Here is a 14,688-nt window from a genome sequence, read left to right on the forward strand (position 1 = left end):
AAAGATTTCCCTCTACTCATGTCTTTCAGGTTTGTCCCAGAAAGGGGTTGTAAGGCTACAGCTGCCCACTCCTGAGTAGTGCCTGCATAACGTTCAGAACTATCAGAAAACTAGGATGTAGCCTTCTCTTCCTCAGCCAACTTGTCATAGGACACACAGCCCACGTGACAATAGGAGCTTGCAGCTTGGCAGCGGATGGCACTATAACAGAAGTAGGAACCATAGGGATTTGGGTAATTTCTCCATGTAACTTGTTTGTATCTTCAGGACCTACTCAGGCCCAATTAAGTATACACCATTTCCACTTGGTGATAGGTTGCTGCTGTCCTTGTCCTACCTTGTGATTTGGCAGATCAGATAACACACATCTTGTGATAGGCCCCATGATCACTTCTTGTCCCCATTGTCCAAAGTTCAGTTTCCACTAAGGCTTAACAGCAGGCCAAAAGCTGTCTCTCAAAGGGAGAAGAGTTGTCTGCAGATGATGGTGGACACTTATTCCAAAACCCCAAACATCTTTTCTGTGATTCCCTTCTAGGGGTTTGCCAAAGGCTGCAAACATCCCCTTCTGCCTCTGGCACCTCACGTACCACAGGTGTGCTGGGTCATACAGTTCAAGTGTTAAAGCACCCTGTACAGCAGCCTGGACAGGTTGGAGAGCCTTCTCCTGTTCCAAGTCTCTCTCAAAGCTAGCATCTTTTCAAGACACTTGGTATATAGACCAGAGTAACAACTAAATGAGGGATTCTCTCCAAAGTCCAGTTAGGAAACACTGTACTTCTTTCTCGGTGGTGGCAGGGGCCAAGTGCAACCATTTATCCTCACCCCAGAAGAAGTGCCCCACAGCACTGGAGTCTTGAGAATGTCACTGAAGGCCCTTGAATTTGTACTGGGTTGATTTCCCGTCCTCTGTGTACATATGTTAACAACAAGTCCAAAGGGGTTGCTACCTCCTGCTCACTTGGTGAAACCCACATGCTGTCAAGATGGTGAATCGATGTGATATTTTGTGAAAGATACAATCAAGATTCCTTCTAACGAAGTTACGACACAGGGCAGGAGAGTTAGTAGAGCCCTGAGGTGAAACTGTAAAGGTATACTGCTGGCCTTGCCAACTGAAAGCAATTTGTTTTTGTTGTTCCACAGGGACAGGTACTGAGAAAAGGCATTTATTAGATCAATAGCTTAATACCATGTACCAAAAGATGTGTTAATCTGCTTAAGTAAGGATGCCACATCTGGTACAGCAGCTGCAATTGGATTTACTACCTGATTTAGTTTTTGACAGGCAACCATTATTCCCCACAACTTCTGCACTGTTCATATAGGACAATTAGAGGACAGCATGTTGGGAGCCACTATCCCTGCATCTTTCGAGACTTTGGTGGCTCTAATTTCTGCAATTCCTCTAGGGATGTGATACTGTTTTTGATTCACACACAAATTTTCTTGTCCAAGGCAACTCTAAGGCTTCCAGTTAGCCTTTCCAACCACAATAGGCCTTAACCCACAGATCAGGAAACCAATGAGAGAATTCTCATTCCAACTTCTAAGTAAAACTACCCCAATTATTCATTCTGTGACTGGATAAATAACCACAGGATGAGTTCAGGGACCCATTGAATCACTGAATCATTCATATATTTTAATATATGAATATAACATTTATATGAAAATCCCTTCATCAACACTAAGCCAAGGGGGCATTGCCCTTTCAGTTAGCCATCTTTGGTTATGATTTATTAGAATGGCTTACAAGCTGTGGCCCAGCTACTCCAACAATGACTGTCTACTAACAGAAATTCCAAGAATCCAGTAGTTGTTCTGTCCACAGGGCTCAGTGTTGTAGCTGGTCTTCACTGTATGCCAGGATTCCAGAGAAGAAGCTTCTAACGTCAGCGAAGGAATGGACTTGCAGGCAAGAGTGAGAGCAAGCAGGCAAAGAGCAAACTTCCTTCTTCAATGACCTTTATCTAGGGCCACTATGTGTGGCCCAGATTAAAGTTGTACATTCCCACCTCAAAAGATCCAGATTAAACGTGGGTCTCCAATCACAGAAAAACACTCATGGTATGCACTCATTGATAAGTGGCTATTAGCCCAAATGCTTGAATTACCCTAGATGCCTAGAACACATGAAACTCAAGACGGATGATCAAAATGTGAATGCTTCACTCCTTCTTTAAAAGGGGAACAAGAATACCCTTGGCAGGGAATAGGGAAGCAAAGTTTAAAACAGAGGCAGAAGGAACACCCATTCAGAGCCTGCCCCACATGTGGACCATACATATACAGCCACCCAATTAGACAAGATGGATGAAGCAAAGAAGTACAGGCTGACAGGAACTGGATGTAGATCTCTCCTGAGAGACACAGCCAGAATACAGCAAATACATAGGCGAATGCCAGCACCAAACCACTGAACTGAGATCGGGACCCCCGTTGAAGAAATCAGAGAAAGGACTGAAAGAGCTGAAGGGGCTCGAGACCCCATATGTACAACAATGCCAAGCAACCAGAGCTTCCAGGGACTAAGCCACTACCCAAAGACTATACATGGACTGACCCTGGACTCCAACCTCATAGGTAGCAATGAATAGCCTAGTAAGAGCACCAGTGGAAGGGGAAGCCCTTGGTTCTGCTAAGACTGAACCCCCAGTGAACGTGATTGTTGGGGGGGTGGTAATGGGGGGGAGGATGGGGAGGGGAACACCCACATAGAAGGGGAGGGGGAGGGGTTAGGGAGATGTTGGCCCGGAAACCCGGAAAGGGAATAACAATCGAAATGTAAATAAGAAATACTCAAATTAATAAAGAAAAAAAGAAAAAAAAAAGAAAAGTGGGTCTCCACACTTCAAACGGTCGAATAGGGAAACCCCTTTACAGGTGCATCTAGTCAATAGGGTTCTGGTTCATTGTGGATGTAGCCAGGTTGACGACAAAGAACAGCCATCATCGAGGGAAGCAGCTTGGGGAAGAGTCAGGAAAAGGAGTGGCACAGGGGTAAAACTATCTAAATACATTGTATGCACATGTGAAATCCTCAAGGAATGAACAACATCATTATATTTGCAGAAACATTGACCATCATAAGAAGGTATTTGTGGCCACACTGCTTTTGCTAGAACGGAGAGTAACACGACAATAACATCTCCAAACAGGGGTAAAAATATCTGCGAGATACTTTCCTTTCCCTTGTTTAGTGATCAAGTGTTTAGCATGTAGAGGTCTGGGGTGTGCGTCAAAGTTTCTGTTGGGAGATTCTCACCAATGACTGCCAGAAACTAAGCATCAAGAGAAGGTGCTGGCAATTCTGCCAAGTCAGTTCTACCAGAGATTCTTAAAACAATAATGCCTGTTTTATAAGACACCTGACACCTGATCGGGAACTTAAGCTCTATTTCTCCACTGTAGCTGCTGTCGTTATTACTCATTACCAGGCACTTATAGAGAAGAACAGAAAAGACGGTTCTTACTTAACTGCTAAGCACATTTAAAATGGTTGTTGAGGTGCAGTAGTGTAGAGAGCCCAGTTACAGATGAAGGGTGAGCTTTCGGGGGAGAATCCTATAAAGGGAAGTGGGTATTTTTTGTAGGCAAGGAGAAATTTAAGTATGTCGGGTGTAAGAAGATCTCTGTGAGAAGGAAATGGCAAACTATAAGAGAACTGGAACATAATGACTTTAGGAAGCATCCAAAACAGTGGTAGCAAACGCAGTGGGTGGTCAGATGAAGGAGTGAGTTGAGAAAGACAGACAGCCACCTCTTAGAGAGGTCAGGCCACCACGGATGTAAGGTTGACTAAACGCCTGCTGGGCTTGCCCCACAAAGACAGAAGCCTGGACACCAGGAGCAAGGATATGCCCAAACCCAGGGCAAACAGACCCGTATGAGTTTATGGTTCTGGATCCTTAATGGAGTTTTCTTTTTTTTTTCCTCCTTTTCATTTACGTCATCTGCAAAATGGAGATAAAATAAGAGCAGAGGGGCGGGTGGGTTTATAGAACGTATACAATGTATAGAATCATGGTTTATCATTTCGTGCAGCTCCGGCCCTCTGCTCTGGGTTAGGCAGGTGGTAAATCACCTCCTCCCAACTCCACCGTTGCTTTTAAGAGATTACCAACAATTTTTAATGCACTGCATAGATATAGCCTATGGTTGTTCTTAGAAGGCAAACTAAGAGAGAATCTTAAGGACATGTAGAAGAAGCAGCGGTAATGACGTTAAAAAGAAGGTGGCAGAGTGGGAAGAGGCTCCCACCGCAGCTAGTATTGGAATCCTAGTTCTGAAACTTCCCTCTCTCAGCTACTTTCTGATGGTTCTCTATCGTTTAAGAATTAGGTTCATAGTGTGAAGTAACACATACATCGCACACAGCGTACCACTGAAATCAAAATGGTCCCAAAGTAGCTAGTAACATGAAGTCATGCAGAGCGTTTCTTAGTTCCTTCCATAAATAGTCACTCAAAGAACGCAAACTACTGCATAAAAAGCAGAGATTATTAACGTACATTAAGAAGCCTTCACTAGGTGCTAGCCAAGTAAGTTTATCGTTTTATATAAAAAGATTTTGAGGAGCAGAAATAGCAGCACAGGAGCCCGCATACCACGTGGGCTCGCACATGCGTGGTAGGCTGACAATATCGTAAAGGCAACTGTCCACCGATGATGTGGCTATTTACTGGAGCACTGGCATCCCATAGATACAGTATTGGCTTTTATCCTCAGTATGGCCAGAAGGAAAGCTTCATCTTAGGTTTCATAGCCCGCTACTCCTTTAATTGGAAAAGGGGAAGCTGACACCGTCACTTCCGCTTGTAGCTGTGTCTTGTACCTATTATAAAAGTCTTGCATGGGGTTCTTCTGCTGGAAGCGAAAGTTGATTTCCTTTAAAGTGAAAAACAGAAATTCATAACTATTCTGAACATGAAGATGATCCATGATTTTCTTATTCAAGAGATATTTACAATAAGCTTGGTTATAGTCTTTTATTCCGTTGTCAGGATTGAATTCCACAGCAGATTAATGGCTTCAATCTGGATGCTTCACCCCTCACCACCTGTATAATAAGCCTCAGAAAGAGACTGGAATAATGTTAATTCATTTTCCTCAACTTTTAGGAAACTCACAAGTCTGTTCTGAAATATGTTTTTCAACTCCAGTTAGTAGCGTAACTTGCACTTCTGGAAATAATCTTAGTGTGTGAAAGTGGCAAATTAATGAATCAAATCGCTCTCCACACAGCCATTGTTAATATCACAGAGAGAAATATGATTGGGTTTACTCTTGGCTTGGACACTGATTTAGGGGTTTTCTCCCAACAGAGTCAGGGAACCTGATTGTCTACTTTTAATCAACACACAATTGCTTTGCTTCCTTGTGTTTTTATTTCCTAAAATGGAAAACTTTGGGACTGGTTTAAGTTTTTAATTACATAAAACAGTTTGTGTTTCTCATCCAGTACTGGATTTTGTTAACAGTTGACACCAACTAGACTTCAGTGTTATTCCAAGTGCTTTTTACTTCGTTTTAATATATTCAGCCTCTGACTCAAGATACAACTTCAGTCTGCCTAGCAAACTTGTTTATAATTTCTACTCCTGGGGCTGGAGAGATGGCTTAGTGGTTAAGAGCACTCACTGCTCTTCCAGAGGTCCTGAGTTCAAATCCCAGCAACCACATGGTGGCTCACAACCAACTGTAATGGGATCCGATGCCCTCTTCTGGTGTGTCTGAAGACAGCTACAGTGTACTCATATAGATAAAATAAATAAATCTTAAGAAAAAATAACTTCTGTTCTTTTGGATGAGGAGAAATTTATGTTTCAATCAATGTATTTTTCAATGCCTGTTAGCTTCTCCTTGCTTAAATTACTAGCTGAGAATTCACCCCCTTTTACCTTTGACATCAAAATAGCATCATGGCCCCTCCTTCCCTAGTGGGTGATGCATTTGGTATAATGACTCCCAGAATGTACAGAAAGCATTCAGTAATAGTGCCAGGGAAACTTCAGGATAGCAATTGTGGCCTCTGAAGAACTTTCAAACTTCAACCTGCGTTTCAATTAAGCCTTATTAATAAAATACTTCTTACATCATTGTTACAAATGAAGCAAAATTTCGTAAGATGTAAAATAAGACTAAATTCCTTGGTTTAGGTTTTCAGTGAAGGAAGGGAGACTTCTGGTGGTTTCTTTACATCTTATTTTTCACATGTGTGGGTGCCATAGAACGTGTGTTAGACAACAGAGGACAACTGGCAAGGGTAGGTTATCTCCCACCATGTGGAAATCCAGGGATCAAACTCCAGTCATCAGGCTTGGTATCAAATACTTTTACCTACTGAGCCATCTTGCAAGCATTGTAGTTGTGATTGTTAATTCTACATAGTAAAGGCTGATAAATTAATGACATAGAATATATATATATACATATATATACATATATATATATATATATATATATATATATATATATATATATATTAGGAGATAAAAGATCCAGTGTAATCTGGGAGGTGGTGGAGAACACCTTTGATCCCAGCACTTGGGAGACAGGCAGATGGATCTCTGAGTTCAAGGCCAGCCTGGTCTATAAAGTAAGTTCCAGGACAGCCACCTCTACCCAGAGAAATCCTGTCTCAAAAACCTAAAAAAAAAAATCAAGAATGAGCTAAAACCTTAATATGATTGGGACTGGAAGATGCCTAGGTGATATATGAGACCATAAACTTGGCAGTACACAGCTAAGTCCCAACTGAAATGAGGTTTTATTCTCCCTTCCTAATTCCACTCAACTTACTTGGCCATGGTTGACTACAGAACACTTACCCTGATCTGATCACAACACACATACACATGTATTGAAGTGTCACAAGATACCCTACAAATACATACAAATTAAGGATTAACATAGGAGCTAAAGCGTCTGGGGTATCTAGAAATAGAACCATTGCACTGCTGGTGAGGAAGGCTGGTGAGGAAGGAGGCTAGACAATCAATTTTAAAATTAACCAGAATGATACAACCGCTGAGACGTGGAATCTATTGTCCTAAACTCATCATCCATTTAACGTTGGAGATTCTTCTGTGGTGGAAGCCACCATTGGGTCTGACAACTCTCTGGGCTACCTCATGAACATCCTCTTATTCTTTGCCTTGCCAGAATGGCTGTTCCTTTCTCCCATGTCCGCTCTTCCTCTCTCGGACCCGAAAACCCAACCTCCTTGTCTTCACCCAGCAATTGGCTTCTTGTCATCTTTATTAGCCAATCAAAGAAAAAAAAAAAGCATTCGGAGACAAGACTAGTGTTCTACCAAGTCACACTTTGCAAGCTTTCCTTGGTGGACTCTATATTAAATCCAGGGGGTATGATATAAGCTCACATAGGTCACTCATGACTACAGTCAATCTGATAAGGATTTGTTCCAGTTTGATCTCTGCACTGTGAAAAACACTAGGAACAAAAGCATCTCAGGGAGGAAGTGGTTGATTTGTCTTACAATTAGAGTCCATTATCAAAGGAAGTCAGGGAAGGAGGTCAGAAGAGGACCTGGAGATAGAAGCCCAAGCAGTCTGGTCAGTCTCTATGTCAACCGTAGACACAGTTCAATAAAATGAAGTCATAGTGGAATAGGTTGGGCCTTTAATTAACTGATCAATGTCTTTACTAAATGTCTGTGAAAAGATACCACACACACACACACACACACACACACACACACACACACACACAAACACGGAGTAGACCATCTGGACCTCTGAATCTGAAAGAGGAATTTATTTTCTGGATGATGTTATAAAGGCCAAGAAACACTGAAGATTTCCAGCAAACCCTGGGAAGTTGGGAGATAGCAAGGAGCTTGTTCCCCTGCAGAAGCATCAGAAGGGACCAAGAGCTGTGACACCAAGATCTTGGATGTGAAGCCTTCAGGATTTGATCTACTATATTTCACTAGGTAAAGCTACCCATTTGTGGGACTTTGCAATGGCAGCCCTAGCACACCAACACACTTTAACAGCCATAGGCTGCTTTCCTCATCGATGTTAGAAACACCCTTAGTGTATTTGTCCCTGCCTTCTTCAGATAACCTAGGGCTTCACCAAAGTAAGATGATCGGCAAGGCCTGTCAACAGCTCTGTTGCCTGAGTCTCTTACAATGCTTTCTGTTCTCACATAGCACTGAGGACTCCAGTGGATCCTTGGTCCTAAGATGTCTCCTTTTGGGTGGGACATGTAGCGAAAAGAGGATCTGGATAACATGTTTCCCTGATGCATACATGAGATAGGGGAGGAGCCGGGGTAGGGGAGGGAGGGAGGATATGAGTGTGTGCATTTGTGTGCTTGTGTGTGTACTGCTTTGTTTCCTTTTAAAGAACTAGAAATGATTTATGAAAATGGAAATTATAAACTTTCTAATCAACACTGTCATTTTGACTCTGGTTATGGAGCCACAGTTTGGTTGGGTGGAGTAGAAAAGAAGGAAAGGAAATTGTAGTCAAACTTCTTAATGAACACAAACACAAAATTCTCAATAAATTGCTTGCAAATGGAATTTAAGAGTATGTTTTAGTTAGGGCTTTTATCGCTATGATGAAGCACCACGACAAAAATCAACTTGAGGAGGAAAGGGTTTATTTCAGCTTATAGATTATTAGTCCATCACCAGGGAAAGCTGAGGAGGGAACTAGATGAAGCCATGACTTGCCCATAATAGCCAGCTCACCCTGTTTCCTTACAGGACCCAGGACCACTGGCCTAGGGATGCCACACCCACTGTGTTCTGGGCCTTTCAACATCAATCTTTTATCAAGAAAATGTCACCCAGGCTTATCTAAAGGCATTTTTCACCTGAGGTTTTTCTCAAGTTTACACAAAACTAGCCAGCGGAGAATACACTTGGCGACAGCATCACCGTGATCAAACTCTTCATGACAAGCCAGTAAATGCAGTAGATCCACAAACAGACTCGAGGACAGAAGTCACCTGATCATCTCAATCTATGTAGAGAAGCCTTTGACAGAAACCAACATCCATTCATGGGAAAAATATGAATTCTGGATTTAAAAATACCTACAAATATATAAAAGAGGTTAATGGAAAAAAAAAAAATGCGGTCTCCTCACAGGGACACTTGCTAGCATGCAGTACCCAATTTTCACCAGAAGGTGTCACACTTCGTCGCAGCCAACACTTGAGAGTCTGCGCCTTTCCTTTTTAATTGTCTTTTTCTCAAACAAAGCTCGAGTCTAAGTACACTGATAGCAGAAGAAAGCCCTTCAGTGAACACATGTGAAATTTATGGGAGCTGACTGAAGATCGAGTAGAGACTGGGAAAAGGAAAAGAGCGTCTGACCACAAGCATAAGACCTGAGCAAAATCAAGCCTGACAAACCCATCATGGAGGAAGCAGATGGTCACAAAGTTCCACCCCTAGCTGAGACTGGATTAGCAATTGATGACCACTGGAGAGGGAGATTCCGCTCACAGATGAAGCCCCAAGATTCTACCTGCGCTCCAGTCAAGGTTACTGGCACCGCTGGGTGGTCTTGCTAGGTAATAACAACAGTTAAATAGGAAACAATACAACAGCAGAGGTAGAGTCGTGAAGTTAGGAAGGAATAACCAGAACGTCTGTCTGTTCTTTCCTTCTACCATGTGGGACCCGGGGATTGAACTCAGGGCGTAAAGTTTGGTGGGGGGTACCTTTATCTACCAATACATTTTTATTCCAAAATAATATTTTTATTGATTCTTTGGGACTTTCTTCTTGTACACCCTGATCACAGTCACACTCACCTCCAAGTACTTCCATGCCTGCTCCCCCATCCTTGTGACCCCCCCAAAAATAAAAAATTAAAGAATGCCAACCTCCCCCCCCAAAAAAAAACCCCAAGTTCAATTTGAGTTGCCTACTCACTGGAGCATGGTCTAACTCTCGGTGGCCTACCCCCTAAAGAAAACTGAGTCCTTCTCTATCTGCACCTCTGCCAGAAGCCATCAGTTGGGAAGAGCCACACCTCGGCACCCTTATGGCAAGTTTTAAGAGTTCTTTTTGATAGTTTCCTGTCTAGGATGTTACTTTTCGGGATAGGGGTAAGGGTAGGTGTTATCCCCAAAGCCTCCTTCTCTCTCTATTGTGTGTCTGCAGGCATCGATATCAACACCAAGGTGGTTTTCTTGTTCTTTAGCTGGAGTTCAAATCATGGGCGCCTCATGATTTCTGGTGACAGCATAGACCACGAAAACACACACACACACACACACACACACACACACACACACACACACACCCTCCCCCTCCCCCACTGCATCCCTGATGCAGCCGGGCCTCAGACCCAGACAAGAACCTCAAAGCTTTGTTTGAGAACAAGACGTAGGACCAGAACTCCATGCGGACTAGAATTGGGAACACGCATAGGAGCTAGAATACCCTGCTATCTCCAACTTGCAATTCTTCTATTCCAAATCCCTGTGTAGCAGAAAGTCATTTACCCATGCATTTCAGAATCTCTTTCGGTAAGCTTCGTTTACAGTGATGTCACAGAGTTCAAACCAGGATGCTCGGCCTGCTCCTTCTCCTATAGACTTTTTTTGTTGCTTAGATTTGTCCTCCAGCAGACATCATCCTTTTTGTCTAAATCTTTATTCCTCCAACCATGTGCTGTCCTTTAAAAACAAATTGGCGTAACACTTTTGCCTATGCTAATCCTAAGTGATGATTCCTGTCTCTTAAATATCTGTATAACTTGTTTGTAGAATAAGGGAGCTATAGCATATATAATGCTTGTTTCTCCTTGTGTCCTGGGACACGTTATTTATACGTATCTTTTATCTTTACATGAAATATTAGTCTACTGGCATCGTTCACTGCTGTTTCACAAACATTTGAGTTCCTCATATGGATCGGATAAAATACATATTATATTATATATAATATGTAAATGGGGTCCAGGAACTGCCTCACAACCCACACAGACACCAGTCTCAATCAGACAGGGATAGTGTATTGAGCATATGTCACCCCAGGACTGGTCAGCAAGAGCCATGGTCCAGATTCAAGAACTGACTCGTGACCCCAAGTTAAGCTCCTACAGGGTTTTTAAGCCTCAAATCCACAAACATCTGAGCCAAGTTATTTCACTAATCAGGATTTAGGGATAGGGGATTTTTTTTTAAGAACATGTCTTATCCTTCTCCCATTGGTTGGGGTATTCGACTGTGGCGGGGGACTTGCCTTGTCCTAACTTGCCAACCAGGAGATCGTGTACCCATGTACACATCTCTTTCTGCTAAATAGGGTGTCAGTACCCAGGGAGGTCTTGGGAACTTAAACGTTACTAGACCACTACTGAAAATGGAAGCCTCATTCCAAATGGTTTGTTATATTGGTGTGGGTGTCTCTCTTATGTTGGGTCTATCCCAGGGGCAGCTTGTACCATAAAAGCTAACACACTGGTGTAGGAAGTGCTGTTGGGTGGTTGATGAAAGTCCAAGCTTATCGTGGGTAACTATACACAGCAGTTCTATGGGCTTTAGTCGTGATTGGTTTCCTAGGGCACAGAACATAATAGAATGTGTAATCAATTTTGGCATTAGAAAGTTTCCTAGTAACAGCAGAAACATGAGAAAGTTTCCTCCTAGTGGCAGGCTAGCCAGGTGACTGTTACCTAGGCCTTAACATTTTATCTAGGTCTTAACAATAAATTAGTTTGTACATGGAAATTAACATTTTAAATATATTGCAAAATATAAAGTAAGATGATAGTGTAGGGCTGTTCATGTTTTTTCTAGATGATTTTATCAGGAAATATGAATATTCTTGGAAACTCTACATGATTCTCAGTATTCCCCACATCCCATACGTCTGGGTAGGTTAATGTGATGTGTGACTAATTCACACTAGCAGAACACAAGAAAGGAAAATGCCTCATTCTGCTTGGAGGCAAGAAAGAGATTGTAGCCCCATGACTTGAAAGAAAAACCATGAGACAGAGCTGTTTGATCAGAGGCCGTGAGACCTGTATCACATTGTGTTTTTCACTGTGTTAAACTCCCTAAGATTTCCAGCTCTGCTAGCTCCTGAAACATGCTTCTTCTATCCTGAGAAATGCAGAATATTGGTTCTATTTGTATATGTTGATGAGAAAATAGATCATTAAAGCTGTTTAAACCATACTAACTTTTTTTGAGAATTTCTTACATGAGTACTTCAAATCTGCTTTCTCTAAACATACAATATAGCAGTGACCATACCCAACTGCATAATTTACTACCCAAGATTTATTTGTCTCTCTCTCTCTCTCTCTCTCTCTCTCTCTCTCTCTCTCTCTCTCTTTCTCTCTCTCTCTCTCTCTCTCATATATAAATATATGAAAAATTTCTAAAAGGTGGCAGGAAATGATGTTTTGCTTTCTTTCTGGTTAATGCATTGTTGTGGGGAATGAACTTGTCAAAATTCTTTGAAAATATGAGGTGAACATCTGACACCAAAGAGAGTGCTTCAGGGAGCAGAGCCAGCTATGGTGACTTTGTCAGCAGGACTAATGTGAAAGCCAGAGTGAATTCAAGTGGCAGGAACAAACAATCAGGTGAATTTGACTGTGACAAAACCTCATTGAGATTATAATCTTCCTTTAGGGAAACACAGTACAGCAACATGGAAACCATTTGGAGAAGAAAGCATGGTTCTTTAACCTACTGCCTCTAGTGTATACCCCTGACAGAAAAACAGCTCTTTGACCTACTTATCTGCTTACAAAGATTAGCGGTCAAGAATCGGTTTGGGCAAACTAATGACAAACTGGCAGTCAGTGCCTCTGATGAACTTTGTAGCCAATGGACATCCACCAAAGTCATCAATACTATTATTGTAAAAGACTATGAAAGGTCTAATTGTTAATACATACTGAAACATCGATAGGTTCATAGGAAGCTTCTGAAAAGAGAACGGTCGAGAAAGGAGGTCCGCTTTTTTATTTAGTGATGCTCTCTGCACTAAGGGGGGGGGTCCCTACTGGCGAGGCTGATAATTCTTATCTTTCATGTGCGTTTAGACTCTAGTGACTCTGAGAAGGTTCATAGGGTGTGTGGTGGGGAAAGGCAGAGATCCAATAGGAGTCTATAGGAGGAGAAGACTTATCTTCCTTCCGCATTGGTAGAGACGCGTCAAAGACCAGATGTCCCCAAAAATATCCCAGTCCCTTGGGGCCACCCTGATAAAGCTCCTTCCTTAACTCTATGCCAAAACCTGGGGAAAGTCTTGTGTTTGTATGACAAGCTGTTGCTTTACCATGTACTGGAGAAAGAACAGAGGTAAAACTGAAGCTCCAGCAATGGTCGCTCCAATTACTAAGCAGTGAGTTGTACTAAGAGATGCTAAGGAAACTTGACTTCCTTTCTAAAGAGCATAAAAACCAAGACAGAGAGAGTGATTGCATCCAAAAGGGCTTAACGATTTTTTTTTTACATTTTATTTTTTTTATTAACTTGAGTATTTCTTATATACATTTCGAGTGTTATTCCCTTTCCCGGTATCCGGGCAAACATCCCCCTCCCCCCTTCCCCTTCCTTATGGGTGTTCCCCTCCCAACCCTCCCCCCATTGCCGCCCTCCCCCCACCAGTCTAGTTCACTGGGGGTTCAGTCTTAGCAGGACCCAGGGCTTCCCCTTCCACTGATGCTCTTACTAGGATATTCATTGCTACCTATGAGGTCAAAGTCCAGGGTCAGTCCATGTATAGTCTTTAGGTAGTGGCTTAGTCCCTGGAAGCTCTGGTTGCTTGTCATTATTGTTCATATGGGGTCTCGAGCCCCTTCAAGCTCTTCCAGTTCTTTCTCTGATTCCTTCAACAGGGGACCTATTCTCAGTTCAGTGGTTTGCTGATGGCATTCGCCTCTGTATTTGTTGTATTCTGGCTGTGTCTCTCAGGAGCGATCTACATCCGGCTTCTGTCGGCCTGCACTTCTTTGCTTCATCCATCTTGTCTAATTGGATGGCTGTATATGTATGGGCCACATGTGGGGCAGGTTCTTCCTTCTGTCTCTGTTTTAATCTTTGCCTCTCTCTTCCCTGCCAAGGGTATTCTTGTTCCCCTTTTAAAGAAGGAGTGAAGCATTCACATTTTGTTCATCCGTCTTGAGTTTCATTTGTTCTAGGCATCTAGGGTAATTCAAGCATTTGGGCTAATAGCCACTTATCAATGAGTGCATATCATGTATGTCTTTCTGTGATTGGGTTAGCTCACTCAGGATGATGTTTTCCAGTTCCAACCATTTGCCTACGAATTTCATAAAGTCGTTGTTTTTGATAGCTGAGTAATATTCCATTGTGTAGATGTACCACATTTTCTGTATCCATTCCTCTGTTGAAGGGCATCTGGGTTCTTTCCAGCTTCTGGCTATTATAAATAAGGCTGCAATGAACATAGTGGAGCACGTGTCTTTTTTATATGTTGGGGCATCTTTTGGGTATATGCCCAAGAGAGGTATAGCTGGATCCTCAGGCAGTTCAATGTCCAATTTTCTGAGGATCCTCCAGACTGATTTCCAGAATGGTTGTACCAGTATGCAATCCCACCAACAATGGAGGAGTGTTCCTCTTTCTCAGCATCCTTGCCAGCATTTGCTGTCACCTGAGTTTTTGATCTTAGCCAATTCTCACTGGTGTGAGGTGAAATCTCAGGGT

At 42.4% G+C, this 14,688-nt stretch overlaps 1 long non-coding RNA gene across 1 annotated transcript in view; it reads left to right on the forward strand.

The window, feature by feature from the left end:
* The window catches only part of LOC148006238 (uncharacterized), a 901,378-nt gene that overhangs the window by 545,635 nt on the left and 341,055 nt on the right, over positions 1 to 14,688 (forward strand). The gene's annotated exons all lie outside the window — the stretch shown is intronic.

This window comes from Rattus norvegicus, chromosome 4 (assembly GCF_021556685.1).
Source record: "Rattus norvegicus strain SHRSP/BbbUtx chromosome 4, alternate assembly SHRSP_T2T, whole genome shotgun sequence".
In the NCBI taxonomy this organism is placed as follows: domain Eukaryota; kingdom Metazoa; phylum Chordata; class Mammalia; order Rodentia; family Muridae; genus Rattus; species Rattus norvegicus.